The sequence below is a fragment of the Mizuhopecten yessoensis genome, unplaced genomic scaffold (assembly GCF_002113885.1).
Source record: "Mizuhopecten yessoensis strain PY_sf001 unplaced genomic scaffold, ASM211388v2 scaffold6719, whole genome shotgun sequence".
Classification (NCBI taxonomy): domain Eukaryota; kingdom Metazoa; phylum Mollusca; class Bivalvia; order Pectinida; family Pectinidae; genus Mizuhopecten; species Mizuhopecten yessoensis.
In genome coordinates this window covers 1,087,481-1,113,781 of record NW_018406690.1, presented here as the reverse complement: position 1 = coordinate 1,113,781, position 26,301 = coordinate 1,087,481, and the positions used below count along the sequence as shown (strand labels likewise).

Below are 26,301 nucleotides of genomic sequence, written 5' to 3'. Positions count from 1 at the left end.
AGACAACTGTATATGTGTGTGTGGATAACACTACTTATTACAGTATTACAATTTTTAGATTTTGGTTCATATTGCTGATTTTTTACCTACTCTTTCATCTACAGTTGCCAGATTTTGTATGGGATTATTTATTTGTATATTGGAGTGTCACATACTGAAATTGGATCTGATATCTCTTTATATACAGAGTTGTTGACCTTGTGTTCATTTTTATACAAAGATTGTCTGGCGGCGAGTGGCTTTGGATTGCTCACAGTACAATTTCCTTGTTTACAATATATTCTTAATTATAAATCACAAAGGTTAACCTACTCTCTCATGGTTCTATGTTAAATGTTATGTTTATTGACAAGGAAGTAATCAATTATGACATGTCCATGTTATGTGCTGTTCTGAACTCTCTTTTTCAGTTGCATTGACATTTTTTTTCAAATTCTACATCCATATCATTTTATCATACATGTCACAGCCAATGAGCATATATAGACAATCCTGGAATTAGTCCCTTGCGCATCACATTTGCTGAATAGAAATATGCCACTAGATCATCACAGAATGCCTGTGCCCCTGATGAAGGGGGGCTTTGTGCTTGGCTAATGAGCTACAGCTGGCCATGATGCACTGGCCAGCGGTTCATCATCACATACAGCACTGGCCAGTGTCTGGCCCTACAGCAGCACCTGGCCAATGTACAGGTCTGACCCAATTCTATCTGTCAAGGCTCATTATCACCACTCACCATCGGGTTAGGCATTCTCCCTGGAAATGATGTCAATACTAATTACACTTTTCACATTCATTTTAACAAACAGATCAGCTAGCAACATTGAACTAGTCATATTCTATACATTGTACTGAACCAGATTGATATTGATTTGAAAACAACTATAATAACATGTGTTGTTATCCTGAGGAAATAAGTTATTAGAGACAGCATTAGTACAGTACCTGGTACAGTAGTTGAAAACTTTTCTCTGGGATATATTCATATTGTGTAAATGAAAGAAAAGATATTTTTTTTGAACAGACAAATTACAATGTAGACAGGGATATTACACCTTTTCTAAGTTCTCAAAGTCGGGACATGTCATGTATGGCCGTCTGTTCAGGAGTATTGTTCCCAAAATAGTTTCAGTTATTGGGCCGGACAACTGGTTCCTCACTTCAAATTCCACCCAATGACATAAAACCTTGCATGGAACATCATCACCGTTAGTTGTTCATCATGTCTTGCGACTACTGGTCCAGAGAATTTTCACAGGCGTTACTGTCCCGTTTTTATATCCTTGTATGAACATCTAGTTAGTTTATCAAATGTGGAGGGCACATATATGGACGTGTTGATAGTGTCTTGCTAACAATTTAAAAGAACTTGTGTCAAAATTCAATTTAAATATCGATAAGGGTTAAAATATATATTTTGATTAATGGCCATGGTAAGTTATGCAGAACTTATGAACTTCCTCATTAAAAAGTTGCTATAAATCATTGATTAATAGCAAAATTGTTGGGAAAGTGGTGTATTTCTGCTTATGGATAACCAGGTGGGTAGAAACACAATCCATTAGTCTCTCTTTGAATATAGTTTATATAATGTATGGACCAAGGCATATGTAAGTCTAAGGAACCAAGAGAGTTTTGAATTAGTCGATACTCGAGAAATTTCATGGCTATTTGCCAAGCTAAATTATAAGTAAGATACTGTATGCATATTTTGTTTTGGCATTGCAGATAACACAAGTTTTTGTGTTGACAAATATATTCATGAGTGCATGGAAAGAAAGCATACGTTTGTGTAAGAAACGATGGCTACCGATATCTGCAACATTTGACAAATATGTGTGGTATTATTGTTTATTACAAACCTACCATTGTTCTTTGTATGAGTTCTATATTTCAGGAAACATTAGTTATCCTTATCCTAGATATTTGTTTGATTAACTTAATTCTTAGGTTGAAATAGGATATCATGTTACCATAGCATTAACATAACATTACTACATGTCACACCAATTTTATCAAAACCTTTAATATGTGCCTGATATAATGAGAATGATTTTGATGAAAAACCTCTGAATTCCTATTACCATGGATAATTAATATTAGTTAGGAAAGTTTGTCATTGAAATCTATATTTAAACACTTGAAATAAGTAAAAAGAAGTTGCAAAAAAAGTAATCACATTATGCTTGCTAGATTTTGGTAGCCTGCTGGCATAACAGATATTCCAATGTCAAGAGAAGTGCCCACATATCTAGTTGACTAGAGGGCATGATTTGTATGGCCTCTTGTAACTACTCGAACCAATAAGCAACACTCTTTTGTGTTGCCTTCAAATACCATTGTGTTGTTGTTTACATTGTCATAGGATTCCCATCAGTAATACACAAACAAAAATTGTTTTCATAAAATTTTACAGTATTTTCCTGGAAAGGTTGGAAGCCTATTGATAAATTCATTTCAGCACGATTCATTAACTTATTTAATGGCACTTTAATATCTCGAACCAAAAATATTCAGAACACATTCATGGTGTTTTGGTTTTTATTGGTGTTTTTCACTAGCAAACAACAGATAAGGTCCTGCCAAAAATTAGTTGTGGTTTAAAGGGGCTGGTCGGGGGGAAAAAATACAAAATAAATGGGTCTAAATGTGCTCTCTGGCCTTCCAAAAGTTATACCACGGCAATATGATGGTCGAGTTCTGCTTGCAGTGTCCAGTTTTGACCACTGAAATCTCGGGGAAGCCCCGAGTAAATTTCGTGCAGATCTATTTATATATGTCATGTGGTTGTTTCGAAAGTGAGAAAGGGGAGGATAACAACAATAGCACGCCATCATGTGACATGTCGGACTCAACTAGCGGATAAGACAGCAATACTATACATAAATAATTGTTTTCAAAGGTCATGTATGATGCAAGTGTAGTATTCCTACCCATATGTTGTTGTTATATATAACGGTATTGATACCTCGTGCCTGTCATGACTTTTGCATGCATCTTTTTCTTTCGCCGCGATGTTTACATTTGGCCTTGTTGATGACGCGCGTGCGGTAAAATTACATCACTGATTTGGATCATTTGAGAGTTTTACACAGTCAGGTGACGATTTAGGATTTCTTTAATATAATTATATTTTTTACTCTTAGGGAGTGAATTTCAGCAAAATTTGTATCGGTATATTTCATAAGAAGGTATTTTAAACATGTGTATACCATTTTAGCAAATATGACGGTTTTTTCCCGACCAGCCCCTTTAACCTATGTGATAAAGAACTCCATAGCAGAATGTGGTACAAGGTTCAGTACCATGTGTGCTGTACCCTAGACTGGCGATACCAGTCCTAAAGTTTTGTTTCAGAATTTCTCGGCTGCATTTTACTTCTAGCTTATCTCCGGCTTGTTTCAGAACTAGAATCTGACATTCAAGTGATCAAAGTTGTTAGTTTATTTTCTTTCTAAATAATTCAATATTCTAGAGATGATGGGCCAGTCTAACTATACTGAAAATGTGTATGTTCGCTAGATCAAAAGTGTGTGCAATAAAATGACATTTTCTGGAAGATTTTTCTATGAGATAGAAACAAATATATTCCAGATGTTTTATCTATCACATAACAATGAAATTATGTGAATGTTCTGACAGTCATCAACTTTTTAACAATGCCTTTTTAAAATCTTTGACATCATGTCTATTGTTCTAATTGTGACATCATATAAGAAACACATGTGACCTGAGAAATGAAATGTGGTATTACTCAAGTTACATAATACATAATTAAGACATTGGCATATTATGTACATTACATGGGAGTTTTGGTATAGATTTGTATATGCTTTCTAACCAAGAAGAATGACAGAGGTTGATGAACATGTGTAACTCGGGCTATGAGATCTATGAGAATTTCTCCCAAGCCGTGTTGGTAGGAAGTGGCTAGTATTTCACCAGGGTGACACATGAAAAGAAATAGAATCTTATAATTATATCAACTTGAACTTCTTTTGATTAATTTTGTGTATGTGTGTGTTTTCGATATATTTAAGGTATGTCAAGTCATTAAAAATGTGACGAAACTATGAAAACTATAATTCAACCAAAATAAGTTATATTGATATTAGAAATATATTGAAAAAGAGGAAATTTTCTAGTGTGGAAATGTTTGCATCGTGACGCTGTTAAACTGACCATGTTGTGGAAATGTTCCTTTGGCCTTGGTTCTTAAAGCTATTTATTCTATATACCTCTGATCTATAAATAACTATTTGTGTGTGGATACTTTCGAACCAATTTACTGACAAACTGTTGTTGGACTTTATAAGAATTAGAACAGTTAACATACCAGGGTATAATTATTTGATTGGGGAATTACAAAATAGGAATATTCCTTTCCAAATGCTGCTTAAATGGAGAATTATTGCATGTTAGTTGTCAAACTCTCTAGGTATTTACCATGTTTACATTGCAATAGGAGGTTTTGATGTCCCTACAGTAAATTCAAGTTTCTCTTCTTCATTCTGTGGATGTTGTTACCTTTGTCATGTATATATGTAGTCCGAATTATTCTGACGTTTTATCGACTTTTTTTTATATCGGTCTGTCGTCGATTAACGTCAGAACTTCGGCCCTCTCTAATTTGCTGGAAATAAGCAACCAGCACCGCACTAAAATATCAGTTTGAAGTGCGACCCGGGCGCGGGTCGCTTATTTCCCGCGTTTTATAGAGGGCCGAAGTTCTGACGTTAATCGACGAAAGACCAATATAAAAAAAAAGTTGATAAAACTTCAGAATAATTCGGACTAGGGTATATAGAACCAATGTCAAATATACTGAGCAAAAATATTTCTGAGTTCAACCCTGATTGTTGATATATTTTGCTGTTGACTTTTGGTCAGGAGAGCATGCATTCTAACCTAAAGTCATTCTGATGATGTGTGACTTACCCTGTATGATATTGTTGTGTTGAAACATATTTTGACAAATTTGAAATGTTACTTTCATATTCCTGGATGAGATTGTCAAAACCTGAAGCGTGCCCTACATCATTTGGCTCTCTTGCTACTGAGTTGTCATATTTGGTTCATATTTCATTTGGTGAACGTCATAAAATACATCAAATTGAATACATTTTATTGTCACATTTTAGGTCGTCACAACATTTGCATCTGCCTAACTGTAATTGAAATGTCACCGTAACCCCCTGTAGACAATCCATATTCCATAAGTAGTGCTCTTGCTTGTATCCTGTGGTTCTGGCTATTGATTTTTTTGCTCTGTAATTCTAAATATAACAGTTGAATCTCCTCTCACATTTTTGCAGTGCACTAGAATGTAATGGTTCCATTTTCTGTAAAAAAAAAGCCTAAAAAAATCTTGACTAATATACATAGAGACATAGAGACACTGCATAGAACATTGAATCCTACAGTAATTTCATCTTTGCATGGGTTACATAAACAGTTTATCAGAATTACTATGTAAAGATAGATTGGCAGAAATGCTGTTTTCTTAGAACCAATGTCTGAAGAGAGTGTTTATTTTAGGATATTACTGTCTGATTTTCCCTATGGGGGACCGGCTGTGTAGACACCAGCTGTTAATGGCAGGCCATGGGCTTTGACCATTATCTGTCATCAATACTGTAGATCTAGCTCTCTCTACAACACCAGTAAAAGGACTAAGTGAGTGAGTCTTGGAGGGTAGTATCTAGTAGCAAGACATTCCTCCCTTCCATTGATGGGATCACCCTCCCCTTTTCCCATGTGTAATCTGACCCTGACAGGAGTGCATATTTCAAATCACCCCCTAGACAGTACCCATTTATCTTGACTATGGATGGAGGGGGGCCTAGCTTCTCCATCTCCACAACCAGCTGTGGGTAACACAGTACTAATCCTGTCGGGCTCCCCTGCTGCAGTTTATCTGGAAATTTGGTGCAGGCTTGTGTATGTATATATATACTTGTCTGTGTGTACAGTAGCCAGTTGCAGCTGATTAAGTTGCCATGGTTACTCAGCTCTTTCATCAATTTGGGATGCTCCTTGTATCTGATCCCTGCTAGATAAACTTGGAGGGATGGAGATAAGGAACAAAGGTTGTGATAGGTCCTGGTCAGCTGCTGCTGCTGCTGCTGCTGTACCACAATCCCCCTCCCAGTCAGTAGCCATCTTGGCCTGTATTGTATCATGTTAGGTATTAAAGGAAGAAGTGATGATAATTGAGACTGAAAGTGTGGTCCCTATCTTAAAACTAAATTGATGTGTAGACATATTACATAGCATTAGAAAATATGATATACATCCAATGCATTTGATGGTCTAGAGCCGACAGAGCTGATAAAACCATGCATTACCAGTAACTGGCAAATTTGGCTGGGTACATTGATTTGTATACACGTTTTGCTATTTCACATTATATTGGGTCAATTGTATGAAGCTTTTGTAAGTGAGGTTCTGTTCAGCTTTTTCAATGGGGCAGATTTATAAATACTACTATTACACATAATATTGATAAATTGCACCTCAAATTTGAAAATTATTTATAAAAGCCTTCTTAGTGAGGCTCCATACCATGTGTATAGATACACATGTACCATTATAATTGATATTGGTAGTAATATTTAACTTTTTTTAGGGAGTCTATACATTCATCAGTGGCACAAAGAGAAATTTTCTTACAGTCCCAAGGCTCCCGTACAAAAAAACTGCTCCAATTAAAGTTTAATTTGGCAAACAGAAGCCTTGAAGTAGTGGCTGTTGCGTCATTGTCTATGTGGATTTTGAGCATCTTCTGCTGGTAATACCTAAGTTGTCATGGTTGACAGAAAGCTGGAAGAATCCCAGAAAGACAGTTGTAGGCATGGAAACTAAATTGCCTGTAATATGAGGCACAATTAGGTGATTTTTTACCATACTCTTTTTCAGCTTGCTAGAGGTACCATTAGGGATTTAGCTCTTTGATAATTTTAATTCTTTTCCTGTTAATGTGTGTATAAATTGTGTCCTTTTGGCGATACACAACAAAACCTAATTGATCCCACCCAGCAGGGATGGTAATGTCAAGTCACAGAATGATTAGTGAATTTTGTCCATAATTTCAAAATGAACATAAAAAGAGGGATTTGTAGCATTACCTACAATAATTTGCATCAGTTAAATTAAACAACATATTTATAAATTAATGTTGGAACCAGTGATTATCCCCTTATTAAACTCTACATATGATGGTCATAAAAAGGAATAATTGTGCAAGTTGATATAACATGTATAATATAATCAAAGATGCTGACAATACAACTGCTGCCTTCAGCTTATACCAGTTTCAGATTTCGCTGTTTATGTGTCTTCATAAAGAAGCCTCCTGCTCCAAAAAATTGCCAACATTAAACTTTCTACACTCTAAAAACATTTCAGTTACATCAGGATACAACGTTGTATTTAGGTTACAGTAATGTTGCAATGGAAGTTTGTGGGATGTTTTCATGCAACATTCACACAATGTTTGTGTGCAACATTTTGACAGCCTCTTATCAACATTATATAGATGTTGTCGCCACATCATATTTATCATCCAATATATGCAATGACAGGGGTTTGTTTCGAATGTCTTAAATACACATATTCTATGCTGATTTGTCCGTCGTCCATCGTCCGTCCGTAAATAATTTACATTTTCGACTTCTCCAAAACCCCTGAACCAATTTCAATGAAATTTTGCAGAAACCTTCCATGGCCAAAGGTCTACAAAAATAGTGGCTTATATGGTCCCTAGCCCCCAGGGGCCTGATGGGTGGGGCCAAAAAGGGTCAAATTCTCAAGACCCAGATATGGTATAATCAAATACTCTTTATAGATGGAAGGGTTTTAAGGTGCTCTACCAAAATTGTAAATTTTATGACCCTAGGGTCTCACGTTTACCCCTGGGGAAGGGGGGGGGGGGGACAAAATTAATTATGGCAAATAATACTTTGAATATTACATGTTGATAACTTGATTGGAATTATAACCCTGAGTTGACAGTTTGAAACTTTGAAAATTTTGAGCCAGCTCTACCCCCAAAGGAGTCAGTGTGCTAAAATTTCTTCATTTTCCTTGTTTAGAATCAGAGGTGCTAAACTCAAATACTTTTCAGTCTTAAATCTGTATGCTAGGTTGTTTTATTGTTTTTTGTCACTTTGAATAATACTTTTGTTTATGTTTTAAAAAACAAAAATCAACTCTCTGTATAAATATATCAGAACTCGGGTGACCGTTAAGGCCCATAGGCCTCTTGTTGTTGTATTTAATGTTTTGGATGATTTGAATGTTAAACTCTTTTTAAATTCATTATAAAACTGAAGTTATATTTCATTGTTTTTCATATGTTTGTTCAGTGAGATATGATACTTATCATAATGGTTAGATAGTGTGTATTGTGATGTAGAGGAAAATAAAGTTATTTTGTACACAATCATCGTAAATTATTATGCTTAGAATAGAATTGAATAGATCCCCTGTTGCTTGTTTGAAATATTTAAGTTTGCTTTAAATTGTTAAATTATGGTCATTTTACAGTTTTTAGAGTCAAAATTGACAATATATTTCTATAATAAATTAATAATATTTTTTTGCTGAGCAATTAATTGCTTTAGAGTAACAGGATTAGGAAAAAGGACATTTGAACAAATGCACTAATGTGAAACTGTGTCATAAGCTGTTTGCTTCTTTTAAAAATCTAATAATAAGCCAATTTGCTTATTTGAAAAAAAATCTAGACAAGCATTTTAATTAAACATATTTGTTAGTTTTGAAGAGAGGTTGATTTTCTAATTTATAATCTAATCTAGAGCAAATAATCTCAAATAACAAAAGGCCCCTAGAACTAAACTTTGTTCTTTCAATTTCATTTTGACGAGGTTCCTTTTTATCAAATTTGGATTTTTTTAAAAAGTATTTCAACTTGTCAGAAGAAATCTGGTTGAAAAAAGTATTTAACTAGGACACTTCCTTCCATCCAGCTAGGGAGGATATGGGTAACTCTGGGAAATCTACTTGTACTTCAAATTTGTACAGCATAAATTTTTATTAAATATATTTAACAATTTTTAAGGCATATTTTTTAACAAATGCTTCAAATATATTTCCTGTTGAAATTCCCATTGCTAAATTTCATTCATTCTCTGCCATTTCCAGTTTCCCATCACAGGACTGGTAAGATTTACTGATAAGGTTTTTGAGTCATGAACCCAGCTGACTTTGGAATTCAGTAGCAGGCTATACAGCAAGCTAAATTTAGACAAGTGTAATTCAATCTGAGCGGGGCTAACTAATGTGGTAGCTCCTCACCCATTTGTCCAGCTCATGGGCCATAAAATCAGGTCTACAATTTTGAATTACATAAACTAAAAGATAAAACCATTCTCCATGGGAAAATTATATACCTTTAACACATACCTGTTAAAAAACAGCTATCTTGTGAAAGTTTTTTATCAGAAGAAATTTTGAAATTCAGCCAAAGGATGATTCACAAGAGCTTTCTGTATGAAGACTTGTGGGTAAAGAGGCTACCAGTGGGGAACCCATAACTGCTCAGAACTTTCCAGCCTACTTTACACTTCTCATCAGGATAAATTCACATACATTTTATATTCAATAACCTATCATTTCCAATCTTTGATTTTCTTGTTAACTTTTGAGGGGAAACAATTTGAAATTGACCCCGTTTTGGGCCGAAGGATTTAATGAGAGTCAGCCATATGCCCCTGCCTTCCTCAATTTCAAGGCATGACTTGCCTTTCCAGACAGGAGCATGTGGTACCAATCACTAGCCAGGAAGCTTGGGTCCTCAGACTTCTCACCAGTCGCCACAATGGCTTCCCGCCTCATTCTCTCAACCTTAGCCTCACATTGTTACACCAAAGCTCCATCAGAAAACTCTCTTAAAGCATTTATATGTCATTCAAACATATTTTTTAATGCACTTATTTGTTTTTGTCATTGAAAGATAATGTCAGACAATTTTTAAATGTAGAGAAATAATTGCCAACCACACAGATTTTCTAATAATTTAAACTGAATGAAGTGAATCCATGTGTGTTCAGAATATGAGGTTGCCTTTATACTCAAGGGTACACAAATTACAGGGTTATATATATATATATATCTGCAAATATATTTGGGTACTCCAATTCAAGTTTATCTGAAAGCATACTGGCCTCTGAAAGCTTTGGTGAAATAACGTGGACTTAAAGATAATCAAACAGCAATTCTTAGGTTTCTATAAAGTCTTTAATTACAAACTATATATATGTACAAATGGTTAGTATTTAGCAAGCCACAGAAAACAGGTTAATGACAGATCTCCCCCTCCAGAACTTACCTGGTAATGAACAAACTCTACATAACTACACAAATCTACCCATGAAGTAAAACTCCACATTTTGGTAAATCCATACTAGATACATATATCCAAGGAAAAATAAAAGAACAAAAAATAGATTATTATCTTATTGCTAACATATCTATCCGTAGTGTAGAATCCAGGAAAACCCAAAGAGAGAGTTATTTCCATGTGTCTAACCAGTAGACAGGAATTGTCCAGGAATCAGCATGATTTTACAAGGCATGATGTTGAATTTCTTCCAAGTGTTCAATAGGTGAAAATCCGTAAATGCGAAACATACTTCTTTACATTCCATAGAATATGTGTTTGTACATATGGGATAATAAAGAAGTATGGACCGCAAGCACAGAATAACCAGCACTGGCTTCGTCGTAGGCAGAGAGGAAATATACAGTGAGAACATAAAAAATACTTGTGGCTTATATACTGGAATGTTCACCGTGTGAAATTTGAGTTTCAAGAAGTTCTCCAAGTTTTCAAGTTAGTTTCTCGAAAGTTATCCTATGAGTTATAAAATAGAAATAAAGTAACTTGTCCAAACGGTCAAACCTGCATAACTATACAACAGTGATCACTGGATAGGCGTGGAGGCAAAAAAATGCTGAGAATGTCCGGCGGTTGCCAACATGAGTGGGGGCTCTGGCCTTGCCCACCGTGCCCAGCTCCATCTGGAGGTAGAGAGAGAGATGCAAGTTGCACTAATGCTTTCCGACACATTGTGTGCACTGTCCTGATTTTCCACTCTTCAACTGACAACTTTACCAATTTGAGGCCTGGTATTGCATTCAACAGGATGCCCCCATCAGCCAATCACAGCCCTCGGAAACCTGACCTACCTTGAAAACTTAGTTCTCACAGTCCTGGGCAGGTCCTACCTGTACTCCTTTAACCAACAAGACTCTACCACTTTGCTTACATAGGGGTGAGGGTTAACCCAAAATGTGAAAAAATCGCCTGTGGGGGTCCTGGAGCCAGGGCCAGCTGGTGGGGGAACTAGGGCCTGTTCACCACTGCTGATCCCCCCTCAGAAGCTGTTCCGCCTGTTTCACAAGCCTGGTGTGCTAACAGATTAGAACATCAGCTGCCGAATCATGGCCCTAATGCTACCCCTTTCTCTTCCTGCCATATACTTCCTGCAGGTCCTTAACTGATACACCTACTTGAATGTCTATATATGGGCAAAGGTGCCGACCCCCTGGACTCAACTTATAAACCTCTATCCCCTACAGTTTCTACTATGCTGCTTCCCTTATAAATTTTGTTGGTTTTAACTATCTATTTCTATGCTGTGTATCTTGAATATTTGTTTATATGATTACAAAAAGGTCTTGAAGAATGAAATATTTGTTTGAAAACATTCTTACTATAGATATAAATTATATTTTACATTAAAAATACATCATTGTTTTACCATTCAAAATACATCATGTGATAAAAATAAAGATATGTTGCTTTCTTCATTGAAGCAAGTTTTTGAAACATAAAATGTTGATATTTAAATAGTATATGAAATCAGAGAATAATGTTCTGTAAAATGCTCTAAGAGAAATTAGCCATTTTATGACATTTTGCTTTCTACACAGTATATGTATGTAACTTATTTTTTTATAACAAGCTTTTGAAACAAAAAATAATAGTTAAGAAGCTCATTTTGTTAACCCCATTCGACACACTGGGAAAATATCTAAGCTACAAATAAATAATGCTGTCTGTTATAATATTTTGTTTTCATAAACACTTTCATAGTCAGAAATAGAAACATAATTATTTTTTGTAGCATTTATTCTTAGTTATAATATTACTTTAATATTCCTGAAGTATAATATTATTAGATAAAGTGAATCATATACATTTTACTGTAGTTTACAGTGGTGAAAATGTGTTTCTGCATTTTTTTATGAAATAATTCTATAATTCTCATATAGAAAAATAGTAAAACTTGTCAAATTAATTATGATAGGTTAGTTTGTAAAACAATGAACATTTCCATATATTTGTAAGTGTTCAATATTTCATATAGTATTTATGATATATATCAACATAAGATACTATAGGTATTATGTATTTTAAAAATAAGAAAAATGTGGTGAATATGTGGTTGTTTATATTTGGACTTTCTCTGGGAAACAGAGCAAATGACAGGAAATATTAATAGTTTATTTTATTTTTATGAGTGATAGGATATTTATTGTCTATGATGCCAGTACCAACAGGAAAACAGGAAGTGTATTTGGAAGGGTACAATGCAATTAAGTTAAGTGATGTGTACCAATTAGTGTAGATATAGACTGTACACAGCTTACCTATCCATTAGTGTCACAGTGTAATCCTTCCTGTGTGTACAGCACCACAGGTAAATCACACCCACAGGTAAACAGACAGCCCCCCCCCCCCAAACCCCCCCCCCCNAGACAGCCCCCCCCCCCCAAACCTCCCTCACCAGAAATAAGGATCAGGAATAAACAATGGCTTGACACACCCAATAATATCTACACACTAGGAAGATTTAGGTCAGGATAAGGGACTCACCCCCCCCCCCCCTCTGTGATAACCCCCTCCCCAGTATTCCTTGCTGTGTAAATTGAGGTCAGTCTAGGGTTCCATCCCTCTCCTTTGGGGGTCACATGTGGTCACAGTATGTTCTCTGTTATTATCACAGAACTCCTGTGATCTGCAATCCTGCTGTAATGCTAAACATATAAACAAATCATGTTTCAGTGATTTTACTAATAATCGAACCTGAAATTTCAAAATTATTCATGAAGACGGACAATTGAGATCTCCGTAAATTATCAGATAAATCAAATATACCTTTCTGAATATTTGCTTGTAAATATCTGTAAAAGTTTTCCAAGAATATTAGGTTTCCTTTCCAATTAATTTATATTTAATAAAAAAAGAAAAAATCAAGATTGTTAAAGTAAACATAATATATGAAAAATACCAAATATATGTTTAATTTTGTTTAATCATTGACCTTTACCAGTGAATAATTTTGACTGTTAAAACCATATTTAAAACTGCAGTCAAAATAACCAAATACAAATCCATTATTAAATCAATTATGATTTTCCTATAGAATTATTATGCTAATGTCAAATACATTAGAATTAGACATTGAAATTCATCTTTAATTTGATATTTTGTAAGGTAAAAGATTGGCATATATATAGTAGTTATAGATAGATAAAAGAAAGTATAGACTACATGCTTTAAGCAGACTTATTTTGTTTAATCCAGTATAGAAAGATTCATATTGCCAAGTTATACTGTACTGTACGTGTACAAGATGAAAGTAGAAATTACGTGAATTTAGAAAAGTCCGTAAACGTCACACTGCATTACTTTGTATCTGTACGTAATGTTACACATTTTCTTACCATTGAGTCGCAGTAGACCAATGTCTGTCACTATAGCGTCAATGTGTCTCTGGCACACATTTACTCAAAAGGCAGTGGTAAACACACAAATTTGTAGACACACGAGGTAAAACTGTAAACTGCAACAGGCTCAAATTGGGTGCTAGCATGCTACAGGAATGGTTTCGGAAGCTGCATGTAAGACATTATCAAATCAATCTTGGGGGAGAGATGGAAATAATTTTAGCATCCTAACATTATGGAGCACATGTGTGAATGTATTTCCAACATGAAACATCCTTAAACTGGATGATTAAGACACAAGGAACAGTTAATTCCTAGTCCCTTGCCATGTGTTTCCAGTAGCATTAATAAGGCAGATTTGATCAACATGAAAGCTGGTACGGAGGATATTTTAATCACATCAAGATATAGAGGAATTTTTTTTTGGCTTAATAGCGATAACGGGAGCCAGAATTTTAAAAAGGGTTCTCATCCTGTGTAGGAAGGTTCGCGTAGCCTACAGTAGGTTTATAGATAAATAGCTAAATGTAGCTGGAGTTGGATAGGTTCAGTCAGTACTTACTGCCTCATCATCGTTCTCCTCCCACATCGTGGTGTCGGCTTTACCAGAGGCCTACACAACATGACCTCAACCTTCCTGCAAATCTTTACCAATTAAATCCTATATTTTTTTCACATTAAACACATATCTATTCAAACTTTTTTTGATGATTTTCTTGTAATTATTTGTTTGGTTATCAAAAGTTTGCCAGACCATCCTGCATTAGACAACAGGTTTTCGCACACTTTAGGATAATATGGAGTGTTTGTTGTTTTGTAGGGCCAAACTGTTTCGTCTGGTCCAAATTGATTGTGTATTTATTTCACACTTCTTTATGTCTTTGATTTTGTTGAAGTTTTCATGTAGGTAAACATTTTGCAGAACTTCAAATTTTCTGGATTGCGTTCAGGTTCCAGTTTCACAAAAAATCCTAACATTGAGAATATGAATGGCTAGATTTCCTCAATTGATCACCCCGAGACTGGAAACTAATGGAATTGCTTAAAGAAACCAAATGTATAGTTTTTGAGTATGGAAATATTTCAGTTATAAATTGCTCTAGAGTGATAAATATTTGATACTTTAGAGAGAAAAAAGGGAGAAATTATTTTAAGAATGTCCTAAGCGTTCCTGACTTTGAACAGACTATGGAAAATAAACTATGTCCCACTTTTAATACATTTATGTGCATGTAATTTGGTTGAAAACATGTGTATTCTGAACACAGATACTGGTACATATGTGGTGTTAGTGTATATCATCAGGATTAATTTGATGTAAATTTTTATGGTTTGGAATGTTTAAGATACATACTAATATTTGAATTGATTTATGTATAAACACAAGGATGTAATGGTAGATCCTAGATGGTTGAAAAGCCTGCTTGGGGACGTTGGGCCAAAAAGTTGCATCGGAGCACCTCATTGTCATCATGATTTCCACATCATCCAAATGTTGAAACCTACAAAAGTAGAAAAAATATATGTTTTAAAAAAGAATATTTTTCATTTCTTCAGAACCTTTACTAGATGTTGTCTGTCTTGGCTTTTATACAACGGTGTTTCAGAATTTCAACAGCATCCTTATTTTTACTACATTATTTCCAACATGTTATTGTTGGATGCAGACATTTTAGAAGATATATCTCAGTTGTTTAATGTGATCAACACATTATCATAGGCAGGAGTATAGCACCAGTAATTTCAACAAACTACTACAGGGTAAAGTCATTTTCAATAGCAATTAATACTTAAGGTAAACCATATTTAGCTTTGCATTACTTCAGGTAAAGTTATACTTAGAAATGCATATCTACAGAGCTGACAGCAGAGGAAATGTAAACATTCCTATAGTCGGAATAAAATCTGTGTATCTGGTTTGACAAATGATACCATATAGTTGAGTGTTATAGGTTTGAAAGCAAAACGAATGATACCATATAGTTGAGTTTTATAGGTTTGAAAGCAAAAATTGGTCCATGAAAGTAAAAATTTGATAAAAGGGTTTTGGACAACACAAATTTGTAAAACTGTTAGTAATAAGATTACCAACACACAATTACAAGCGTAGAAAACTCTCACAATTACAAGCGTAGAATACTCTCACAATTACAAACGTAGAAAACTCTCACAATTACAAACGTAGATAACTTCTAGGATTATAGTAGGGTTACTCTATCATTACAAACAAACATTGAAATTTCACGTAATTACATACATTAAAAACTAAAATGATCAAAACAGTGAGATCTCAATTCATTACAATCATAGAAAACTCACATAATTACAAACCTAAAAAAATCAAACACGGTTTGATAAAAAACATCTTGCACTAAACAGAAATCTTACATGATTACAAACATAGAAAATTGTATGACTACCAACTTCACAATCGCACATAATCACAAACATAGAAAATTGTATGATTACCAACTTCACAATCTCACATAATCACAAACATAGAAAATTGTATGATTACCAACTTAACAATCGCTCATCATCACAAACATAGTAAATTGTATGATCACAAACATAGTAAATTGTATGATCACAAACATAGAAAATTGTATGATTACCAACTAAACAATCTCACATAATCACAAACATAGAAAATTGTGTCATTACCAACCTAACAATCGCACATAATCAGAAACATAGAAAATTGTATGATCACAAACAAAGAAAATTGTATGATCACAAACATAGAAAATTGTATGATTACCAACTAAACAATCTCACATAATCACAAACATAGAAAATTGTATGATTACCAACTTAACAATCGCACATAATCACAAACATAGAAAAATTGTATGATTACCAACTTAACAATCTCACATAATCACAAACATAAAAATCTCGCACAATTACAAAAAAACAAAAACACATTTGTCTATACACTGTCAGGACAAAATCCAAACACATAAAGGTGAAAAAATAAAGAATGATAATCATTTCCTGCACCACATGCCCGTCATGGTGTTTCCTGTTTAAACCAGTATGTAGGAACATAGAACACTCACCCGACTTCAAACATAGAAACATCTCATGATTATAGTCATAGAAATCTTGTGTAATTACAAACAAAAATACTTACAATTATAGTCATAAAAATCTTGTGTAATTACAAACAAAAAGGCTTGAGATTATAGTCATAGAAATCTCATGTAATTACAAACCTAAAGGCTTACGATTATAGTTTTAGAAATCTTGTGTAATTACAAACAAAAAGGCTTACGATTATAGTCATAGAAATCTCGTGTAATTACAAACAAAAAGGCTTATGATTATAGTCAAAGAAATCTCATGTAATTACAAACCTAAAGGCTTATGATTATAGTCATAGAAATCTCATGTAATTACAAACATTAAGGCTTACGATTATAGTCATAGAAATCTTGTGTAATTACAAACCTACAGGCTTACGATTATAGTCAAAGAAATCTTGTGTAATTAAAAACCTAGAGGCTTACGATTATAGTCATAGAAATCTTGTGTAATTACAAACAAAAAGGCTTACGATTATAGTCATAGAAATCACATGTAATTACAAACATTAAGGCTTACGATTATAGTCATAGAAATCTTGTGTAATTACAAACAAAAAGGCTCACGATTATAGTCATAGAAATCTCGTGTAATTACGAACCTAAAGGCTTACGATTATAGTCATAGAAATCTCATGTAATTACAAACATTAAGGCCTACGAGTATAGTCATAGAAATCTCGTGTAATTACAAACCTAAAGGCTTACGATTATAGTCATAGAAATCTCATGTAATTACAAACATTAAGGCCTACGAGTATAGTCATAGAAATCTTGTGTAATTACAAACCTAAAGGCTTACGATTATAGTCATATAAATCTCGTGTAATTACAAACGAAAAGGCTTACAATTATAGTCATAGAAATCTTGTGTAATTACAAACAAAAATACTTACAATTTTAGTCATAGAAATCTCGTGTAATTACAAACAAAAAGTCTTGTGATTATAGTCATAGAAATCTTGTGTAATTACAAACAAAAAGACTTACAATTATAGTCATAGAAATCTTGTGTAATTACAAACAAAAATGCTTACAATTGTAGTCATAGAAATCTCGTGTAATTACAAACAAAAAGTCTTGAGATTATAGTCATAGAAATCTCGTGTAATTACAAACAAAAATACTTACAATTTTAGTCATAGAAATCTCGTGTTATTACAAACAAAAAGTCTTGAGATTATAGTCATAGGATCTTGTGTAATTACAAACAAAAAGACTTACAATTATAGTCATAGAAATGTCGTGTAATTACAAACAAAAAGTCTTGAGATTATAGTCATAGAAATCTCGTGTAATTACAAACAAAAAGACTTATGACTATATTCATAGAAATCTCGTGTAATTACAAACAAAAATACTTACGATTATAGTCATAGAAATCTCGTGTAATTACAAACAAAAATACTTATGACTTTATTCATAGAAATCTCGTGTAATTACAAACATTAAGGCTGCCATTAACTGTAACGACTTGACTTACTAATTGGTTATATATCTCCCCTTGATTTATCTTCCATTTGACTCCAGAGTGTCCACTATAGATATAAATTAATTATCTGCCCTTGATTTGTACAACTGTTGTATCGTCAACTGGTGGTAAGTGATCAGACTCCAAGCATCCGCTCTGTCCAATTTTGATTTGTCTGTCCAACTTGTATCAGGCTACATATCATAACAGGTACTCCGTGTATCCAGTATCGTTACAATTAGGTAGCTGATACTGTTGTATCGGCAACCAGTGATCACAGAGAGGAAGACTGTCCAGTATCATTACAAATGAGTTATCTGCCCTTTGATTTGTGAGACTGTTGGATCAGGCTGCCGATTGATCACTAGCAAATGTCCACACCATGTGATGTGGACGCATGCTAATTACTTGTTCTTCTTTTGTTTAAAAGCTTTGGTGAATGACTATTAGCCTGAAGAATTACTAATGGGATTTGATTTAAATAATCACCAGTCTAACTGGCATTTCAGGACAACTCATTTACTCCAACACATAGTATTGATTTAGGTATGAAAAACCATTATCCGGAAAGTAGGTCAGAATGGAGACATTTGTGGACTAAAAGCTTGTTGGTTAATCTTTCTTAATTCCCTGTAGTTCTCTTAACAATTTAACACAATTGCAAAGGAAAATAAAAAAAGTAAAATTTATAAAGTATTCAATTACCACTGGGTAATCTAAATTACACATATCACTGGAGACACCCTTTTAATACAGGATGAATCCGAACCATTCTGCTCATCGATATTTCTTATACTGGAAATTTCTTTTAAAAAGGGTTGGAGATAGCACTGGTATATCAATATTGTTTTGTTCATATGTTTTTACATTAATTCACAATTAAGAATGCGAAAATTAGAGTGAAAACATATTTTTCATTGAATAATTTTAATAAGCTTCAGTATTAACCCTTTTCTGGAGTAATTCCTCATCTGATAAGGCCTTGTATAATATGTATGACACTTGTGATGAAGTTGTGTGATGCAGGCATTGTGAATGGTTTGGTTTATTAGGTTCAGTGTCCCATAACAGCCTTAAGCTTATATAAAGTCAGTGATGATAACGACGATAGGTGTAGGTGTTACTACCGGTAATATTCTTTTTCTGACTGTAGACATATGTTCAAGAAAAGTAATCCAGTACCTCACTAAATGTCAATTTATAGTGTTTATGATAAAACAGAATGATAAAAAGAACAAAATTAGAGAGAAAAAATCCCAGCATGATTTAGAGTTGTGGTATCCAATGAAGGTCAGTGTCCATTCCAAATGATACTAATTATTGATACTTTATGAAAGAATACTGTCTGTAAATAAAAATAGTAGGGCAATTTCTAGACAGGAAAAAATCTGATAATAAAGGAAACAAGATTTCATCAGGACACAAATACTTAACTCATTCACCCCTGCAATTTTATAATGAGCTAAACCTTTGCATTGGAAGAGTTCAAAATTGTCTTTAGGGATGAATGAGTTAAATGAAAAGTAGGTTCTGCTCAGACACAATACAAAATGCCATGATGGATTCCACCAAGACCTGCAATGTGGAATCAGCTAGTACACAGGCCGTAAAATGTACATGGAATCGACCATGACACAGTACGTAAAGGCAACATGGATTTAACAAGATGCAAAACATAAATACAATATGGATTCCGCTTAAACACAATACATAATACCAACATGGATTGAACCGGGATACAAAACATAAGGGCAACTGGGAGTTGAATTAGACAGGCTGGGATGGAATTTGCTAACACATCAGTTAATCAGTTAATATGTCCTAAAGTTATGATTTTTGAAACTTTAAACTTTAAGAAATTGATCATCCAAACCTTAAAACAGCAGCCATTGCTACATGGAGATGGGGGTAGGGGTAGGGGTGGGNGTCACTGTTAGTGAAATGAGGTACATTATTATGGCGTGATTAAATTAGATGGTGATTAGTATTAGTCAGTTCAGTAAGTGATGGACAGGCAATGAAGGTGTCTGCAGCCCTAACACCTTGTCAGTAATTGGACAGCCAATACAGAAACTATAGGGACTGTCCCACATATGGTACATAAGTTAAATCATGATTGATGGATTTGGTTTACAACTGTTCCCAGACATAGGGGATACACCAAATTCATGATTGGTAAATTTGAATTATGGGATACAGGAGATTTGGACATGTATATATATGATGGACTTTTAATTAGTTTCTGTGATAGATGGCTTACACGGGAACCTAACTCTGAGTTCTACCTCTCTAGCCTTGTGGAGCAGATTGAACAAGGTCAAGACAATAGCAATATTATGGCATTACCCAGTTAATTGGGAAGGCAGGGATGGCAAGACATGAAGGGACTCCTTGCTTGTTGTATCTGAAGTTGAGGATGCTGATTGGATGTAATTGGCTGTCAACTGACCATTATCAGTGGTATTGACCACTACTGACTATTGGTGACCGTACACAGCCCTGGACAGTAATCTTGGGCTGACCACCATAAATCACTTTTTCCATAGATACTCAGCTGTATAGCTCATACAAGGAAGAAATTAGCATTACAAGGGTTCTTCAGCCCAGGAATAACAAACCCCAATATCTTAGACAGACCAAATGATGGCTGATAATGACTGACCATTGCTGGACATAATGACCAACTGACCAGTCAACCCCAACTTTTAGTGACAGGCACCACTTCCTTTAACTCATTCACCCCTGAAGACACATTTGAACTCTTCCAATTCAAAGGTTGGAATAGTTCATTATGAAATTTCAGGGGTGAATGAGTTAAGGGCCAGTCTGCTTTCTTCACTAAGGTTTTATGCATCACACATAATATCAGAACCAAAAAGTTTATTCATTATACACAGTTGGTACCAGTCAAAAGTCTACAAGACAGTCACAGCTGATACTGGTCAAAAGTCTACAAGACAGTCACAGCTGATACTGGTCAAAAGTCTACAAGACAGTCACAGCTGATACTGGTCAAAAGTCTACAAGACAGTCACAGCTGATACTGGTCAAAAGTCTACAAGACAGTCACAGCTGATACTGGTCAAAAGTCTACAAGACAGTCACAGCTGATACTGGTCAAAAGTCTACAAGACAGTCACAGCTGATACTGGTCAAAAGTCTACAAGACAGTCACAGCTGATACTGGTCAAAAGTCTACAAGACAGTCACAGCTGATACCAGTCAAAAGTCTACAAGACAGTTACAGCTGATACCAGTCAAAAGTCTAATGGACAGTCTCAGGTGATAACAGTCAAAAGTCTATAGGACAGTCACAGCTGATACTGGTCAAAAGTCTATAGGACAGTCACAGCTGGTACCAGTCAAAAGTCTATAGGACAGTCACAGCTGATACCAGTCAAAAGTCTATAGGACAGTCACAGCTGATACTGGTCAAAAGTCTATAAGACAGTCACAGCTGATACCAGTCAAAAGTCTACAAGACAGTCACAGCTGATACCAGTCAAAAGTCTACAAGACAGTTACAGCTGATACTGGTCAAAAGTCTAATGGACAGTCTCAGGTGATAACGGTCACAAAAGTGTTCACAACTTGTCAAAAGTATTAAGGAAAGTCATAAGATGTTGTTCCCATGGCCACTGGATCATGTTACCATAAGAAACTATATACATGGTATTAATGTCCAAAGATCATTCGTCACCTTGGCCACTTAAATAAATTGTATATATCAGTATGGCTGGATCAGAACATCTTGAGTGTGATATCAGACAACACTGGTACCATGGCCATCTACACATGATATTTGCAGGAATTCTATCCTAATCAACACTTATATGTGACTGTCAAATAATCCTGTTACCATGGTCACTGATGTGATCGTGGCAGCGTCTTATCACACCCACCTCTTATGTATGATCAGAGAATCCTGTTACCATGGCTACTTGTATGTGCAAGCCACAAATGCTGCCACAAATGCTGCCGCAAAAGCTATTTAGATATAATATCCACAAAAGCCTGTTACTATGGCCACATATATATATCCACAGAGGCCTGTTTCCATGGCAACTTGTACGTGCTAGCCAAAAGATACTGTCACAATGGCACTAACAAATCATATATGATATCAATAGAGCACTGTTACCATTGCCACTTATCCTTAATAGTCCAGGATCCTGTCACCATGAACAAATTAGCAAGAGTTACTCACTAAACCTCTTCACCGGAGAAACTTACATGTGATGTGACTGGATCCTTGTCACATGGTAACTTACATCGGAAATGACTGACTCCTGTCACCACTGGATCTGATGTTATGTGATACTCCTTGGATCCCCTCAACGTCATCACACGTAGTACCTGGAAAGGAGACCAAATCAGTAGAGAGGAGCGTATCCGATCGGAATAAAACTATACAACATCGGTACACAGAGGCAACTGTTGTAAATGTGATAGAACACTGCGATACATTGGATGAGCTACATACTGCTTAGATCAATAGGCATGGGGGGGACTTGTCATTGAGTTATGATCATTGAGCTTTACCCAGCATCTGTCAATAAAAATGGTTTCCAGGTCTGACCAGTTGATGATTCTGGTGGATATTACTGACCACCCAGTAAAAGGTCAAAAGTGACATATCGACCAATATATAGTATAGATTAATTAATATACAAACTATAATTACATTGTTAAGATCAATATATGTATAAAGATCGGTATTTGTATTATTCTTCATCTACGGTTTAGTTAGCACAGAAGTGAATAACGTATCATTATTGTATGTGTCTAATATACAATATTTGTACAATTCATAACCATGTTTATATCAATACATTGCAATCGAGGAACTTGTATCAACAATACACAATTTATCACCATGATTATAAATAAAAATAAAATATGCAACATTTGATATAGCGCCCTATCTAGCTAAGATAAGCCACTCTAAAGCGCTTTACAGTACATAGATATACAATTTTATACAGTCAATACAATTAGCATATATATATTAATTAATACAATATTGAGGAATTCGCAGGAGCTGCCTTATCAGGCGCTAACTACTAGTCCTATGCCACCTGGCTAATATCTCCTTATGTGTGTATGTCTATGTGTGTGCTGGAGATGTATTGTGTTCTGTTTGTAGTGGAACCATGCTTCCAACGGTATCATTTATAGTGCCACCTCATTTGAATGCTACAGCACAGATACCGCAACACCCACCCCAGACCATTTTATACTCCACCTGGGTTGTTGGAGTTGTGTGGGCAGGAGAAAAACACTTTCTCTAATATTACATGCGTACGGCGACTTCGGGGATCGAACCCCGGTCGAGTGGTTAACACTCCGGCCTTCCAAGCAGGCGGCCGGGGTTCGATCCCCGAAGTCGCCGTACGCATGGAATATTAAAGAAAGTGTTTTTCCGCCCATGTCGAAATTATCCAGCGTTTGCAACATCAGAACCTCCTTTTTAGTAGGGCGCTCTGGTAATGGTCAGAGTTGCTGGAGATTCTCGGCATGGCAGCTTCGCGCCAGATATTATAAGTTTATGCCCAAATCAGTCAAAAATATTGTCTTCCTTCATAGTTTGTGCTTCTACATTACAAATCAGTATGAAGTATATGTACAGATAACTATGTAGAGATCAGGATGTATTAATCCGTATATGTGCAGGCCAATATTTATCAAATATGGACTTTTGTTGAGGTGAATGTGTGATTATATGAACCTGATATTTACCAAGACGAAGTCGAGATCAATATCACTTTCTCAGATCCACATAACACATATTTACAGAAATAAAAGTCCTGAATTGTTGTAGTTGATATGAAATTATTATGTTTTTATCATTATTCAAGCTGGCGCGTAAACAAATCATCAAGAGAAAAGTACTGCATCAGGTAGACAGTATTGTGATGTTATAATTGAAGTGACGTCATAAAGTAAATACTGACCTGATGTTTCTAAAAATAGTAACACCAATTCAATATCACAATTTACCGACATCCACATGATTATGACTCGACCAATGAGGTTGTAGGAGAAAATAATGACATTTAATATGAGAACAGATCAGTTTATAATAACTAGGTACATATCATTATAAATTACATATGGATTTGTTTGTAGTGACATCATTCTGTTACACTATCTTACTTCCAGGATTGGAGGTATAATAGCTATGTAGAAATTTAAGCTCTCTTGGAAGCTTCTATATCAAATGCATCATATTTATTTCTAGTCACTTAATTGGCACAAAGTGCATGTGAACTTATGATATTGTTTGGTGCCCGTCGTCTGTTGGACATCTTTTTCTTTGAATATGGCTTATCATCAAGAACCGAAAGACCTATGGTCATGATATTTGGCAGTTATGTACCTTAGATGGAGTGCTATGAAGTTTTCTCATTTGTATGCATGTGGTAGAGCCTCTTAAGAACTTTAAAAACATAAATGGAAAACAAAACTTTTCACATTTTTACAATCCTAGTATTGTTATTTGGAAAACGCCGATTCAGAATCACATATCTGTATAGTGTCTGTATAGTAAACTAAATATAACACAGTTACCATGGTCATACTATCACTAAACAGTGGCACTTTGTTAATCCACAGAGTTGTTAAGTGCATCAATGAATTAATTCTGTTCCTTTTTCTGGGATCAACTATTGAGTTATTGAAGGAATTTGTGGAAGAGACACCAATTGCAAAAGTTAGCCAAGGTTTAGCATTACGGTATACACAACAGCAGGAATCTGACCGCTATATTCGAGAATATAAGCTACAGATAGGTCGGAAAAGTGTAGGATATTGTTAAATGCCCTGAAGACACATGTGAACGCTTCCAATTCAATGGTTGGAATAGTTCATTATGAAATTTCAGGGGTGAATGAGTAAAGTCATCAAAAAAACCGAGAAAAAACAAAATTTGGTATAAATAGTCTTAGTATTAAAAATTATTGGTAGATTGCGTCATGCAATGAAATGTTTCTGAAATTGGTGATAGAGAATTAGAGGTTGGCTTTACCTTCTGTTCAGTTTAATTTGTCACAAATATTGGCTTCTGCTTTAAATTCATGAGGTTTATTTTACAAATTCATTATCATGCTTTTACGAAACGTCTCAATTTCTCGTATGGTATTCTGGATTATCATCAATGATTGTTTATAGTTTGTTCATTTCAAGTACTGTATCAAGGTTCAAACTTAAGCAGATTTCTTACACACCAACATACAGGTGCTCTTTGATAGGGATCTTACACAACAACATACAGGTACACTTTGATAGGGATCTTACACACCAACATACAGGTGCACTTTGATAGGGATCTTTCACACCAACATACAGGTACACTTTGATAGGGATCACCATTAAATATTAGGAGATTGTGTGATGTTAGTTTCAAAATTCTGGAAGATCCAGAATTTGCAGTTATTTTATAAACTTGAAGGAAATCCTGAAAGTTCTGAGTGTTTCCTTTGGATGTTAGCTATATCCCACTAAGAAGGGTTACAGGAAGTGATTGTTCTGTTGGCATGTTGGAGGTACAGCATGGTAACTTTTCTGGTGCACCCAACCTATGTGGTACAAACATATACACTATACATAGGAACCAGCTGATGACAGTTTGTGGGTTACATGTAGCTAACTGATCCTGTACTGATACTTTTATTCTTCCTCAAAACAGCTGCCCATCCGATAAGCATGAAGAAGGATATCTGCATGTAATATCAGCTTTTAATGTTTTTGGAGAGACAAAATAGCCCAACATCTTCAGATTTCAGCTTTTTTTCTTCTTTTTTTGTGTGTGAAACATGTACCAAGTTTTCACAAGTTCATTTCCTAGATATGATTATATTAATCCTCCAACACCTTTCTAGGTTTGGTCGGGATTAAGAACAGAGCTGTCTCAGTACAAGATTGTATTGTTTGATGCATCTGCTGTTTAGTATATTTAGCCCATATCTTGGTTTTTAGTACTCA

General features: G+C 34.9%; 1 protein-coding gene across 3 annotated transcripts in view; it reads left to right on the top strand.

Moving 5' to 3' along the window:
• The window catches only part of LOC110452524 (E3 ubiquitin-protein ligase MIB1-like), an 84,326-nt gene that overhangs the window by 32,227 nt on the left and 25,798 nt on the right, over positions 1 to 26,301 (top strand). The gene's annotated exons all lie outside the window — the stretch shown is intronic.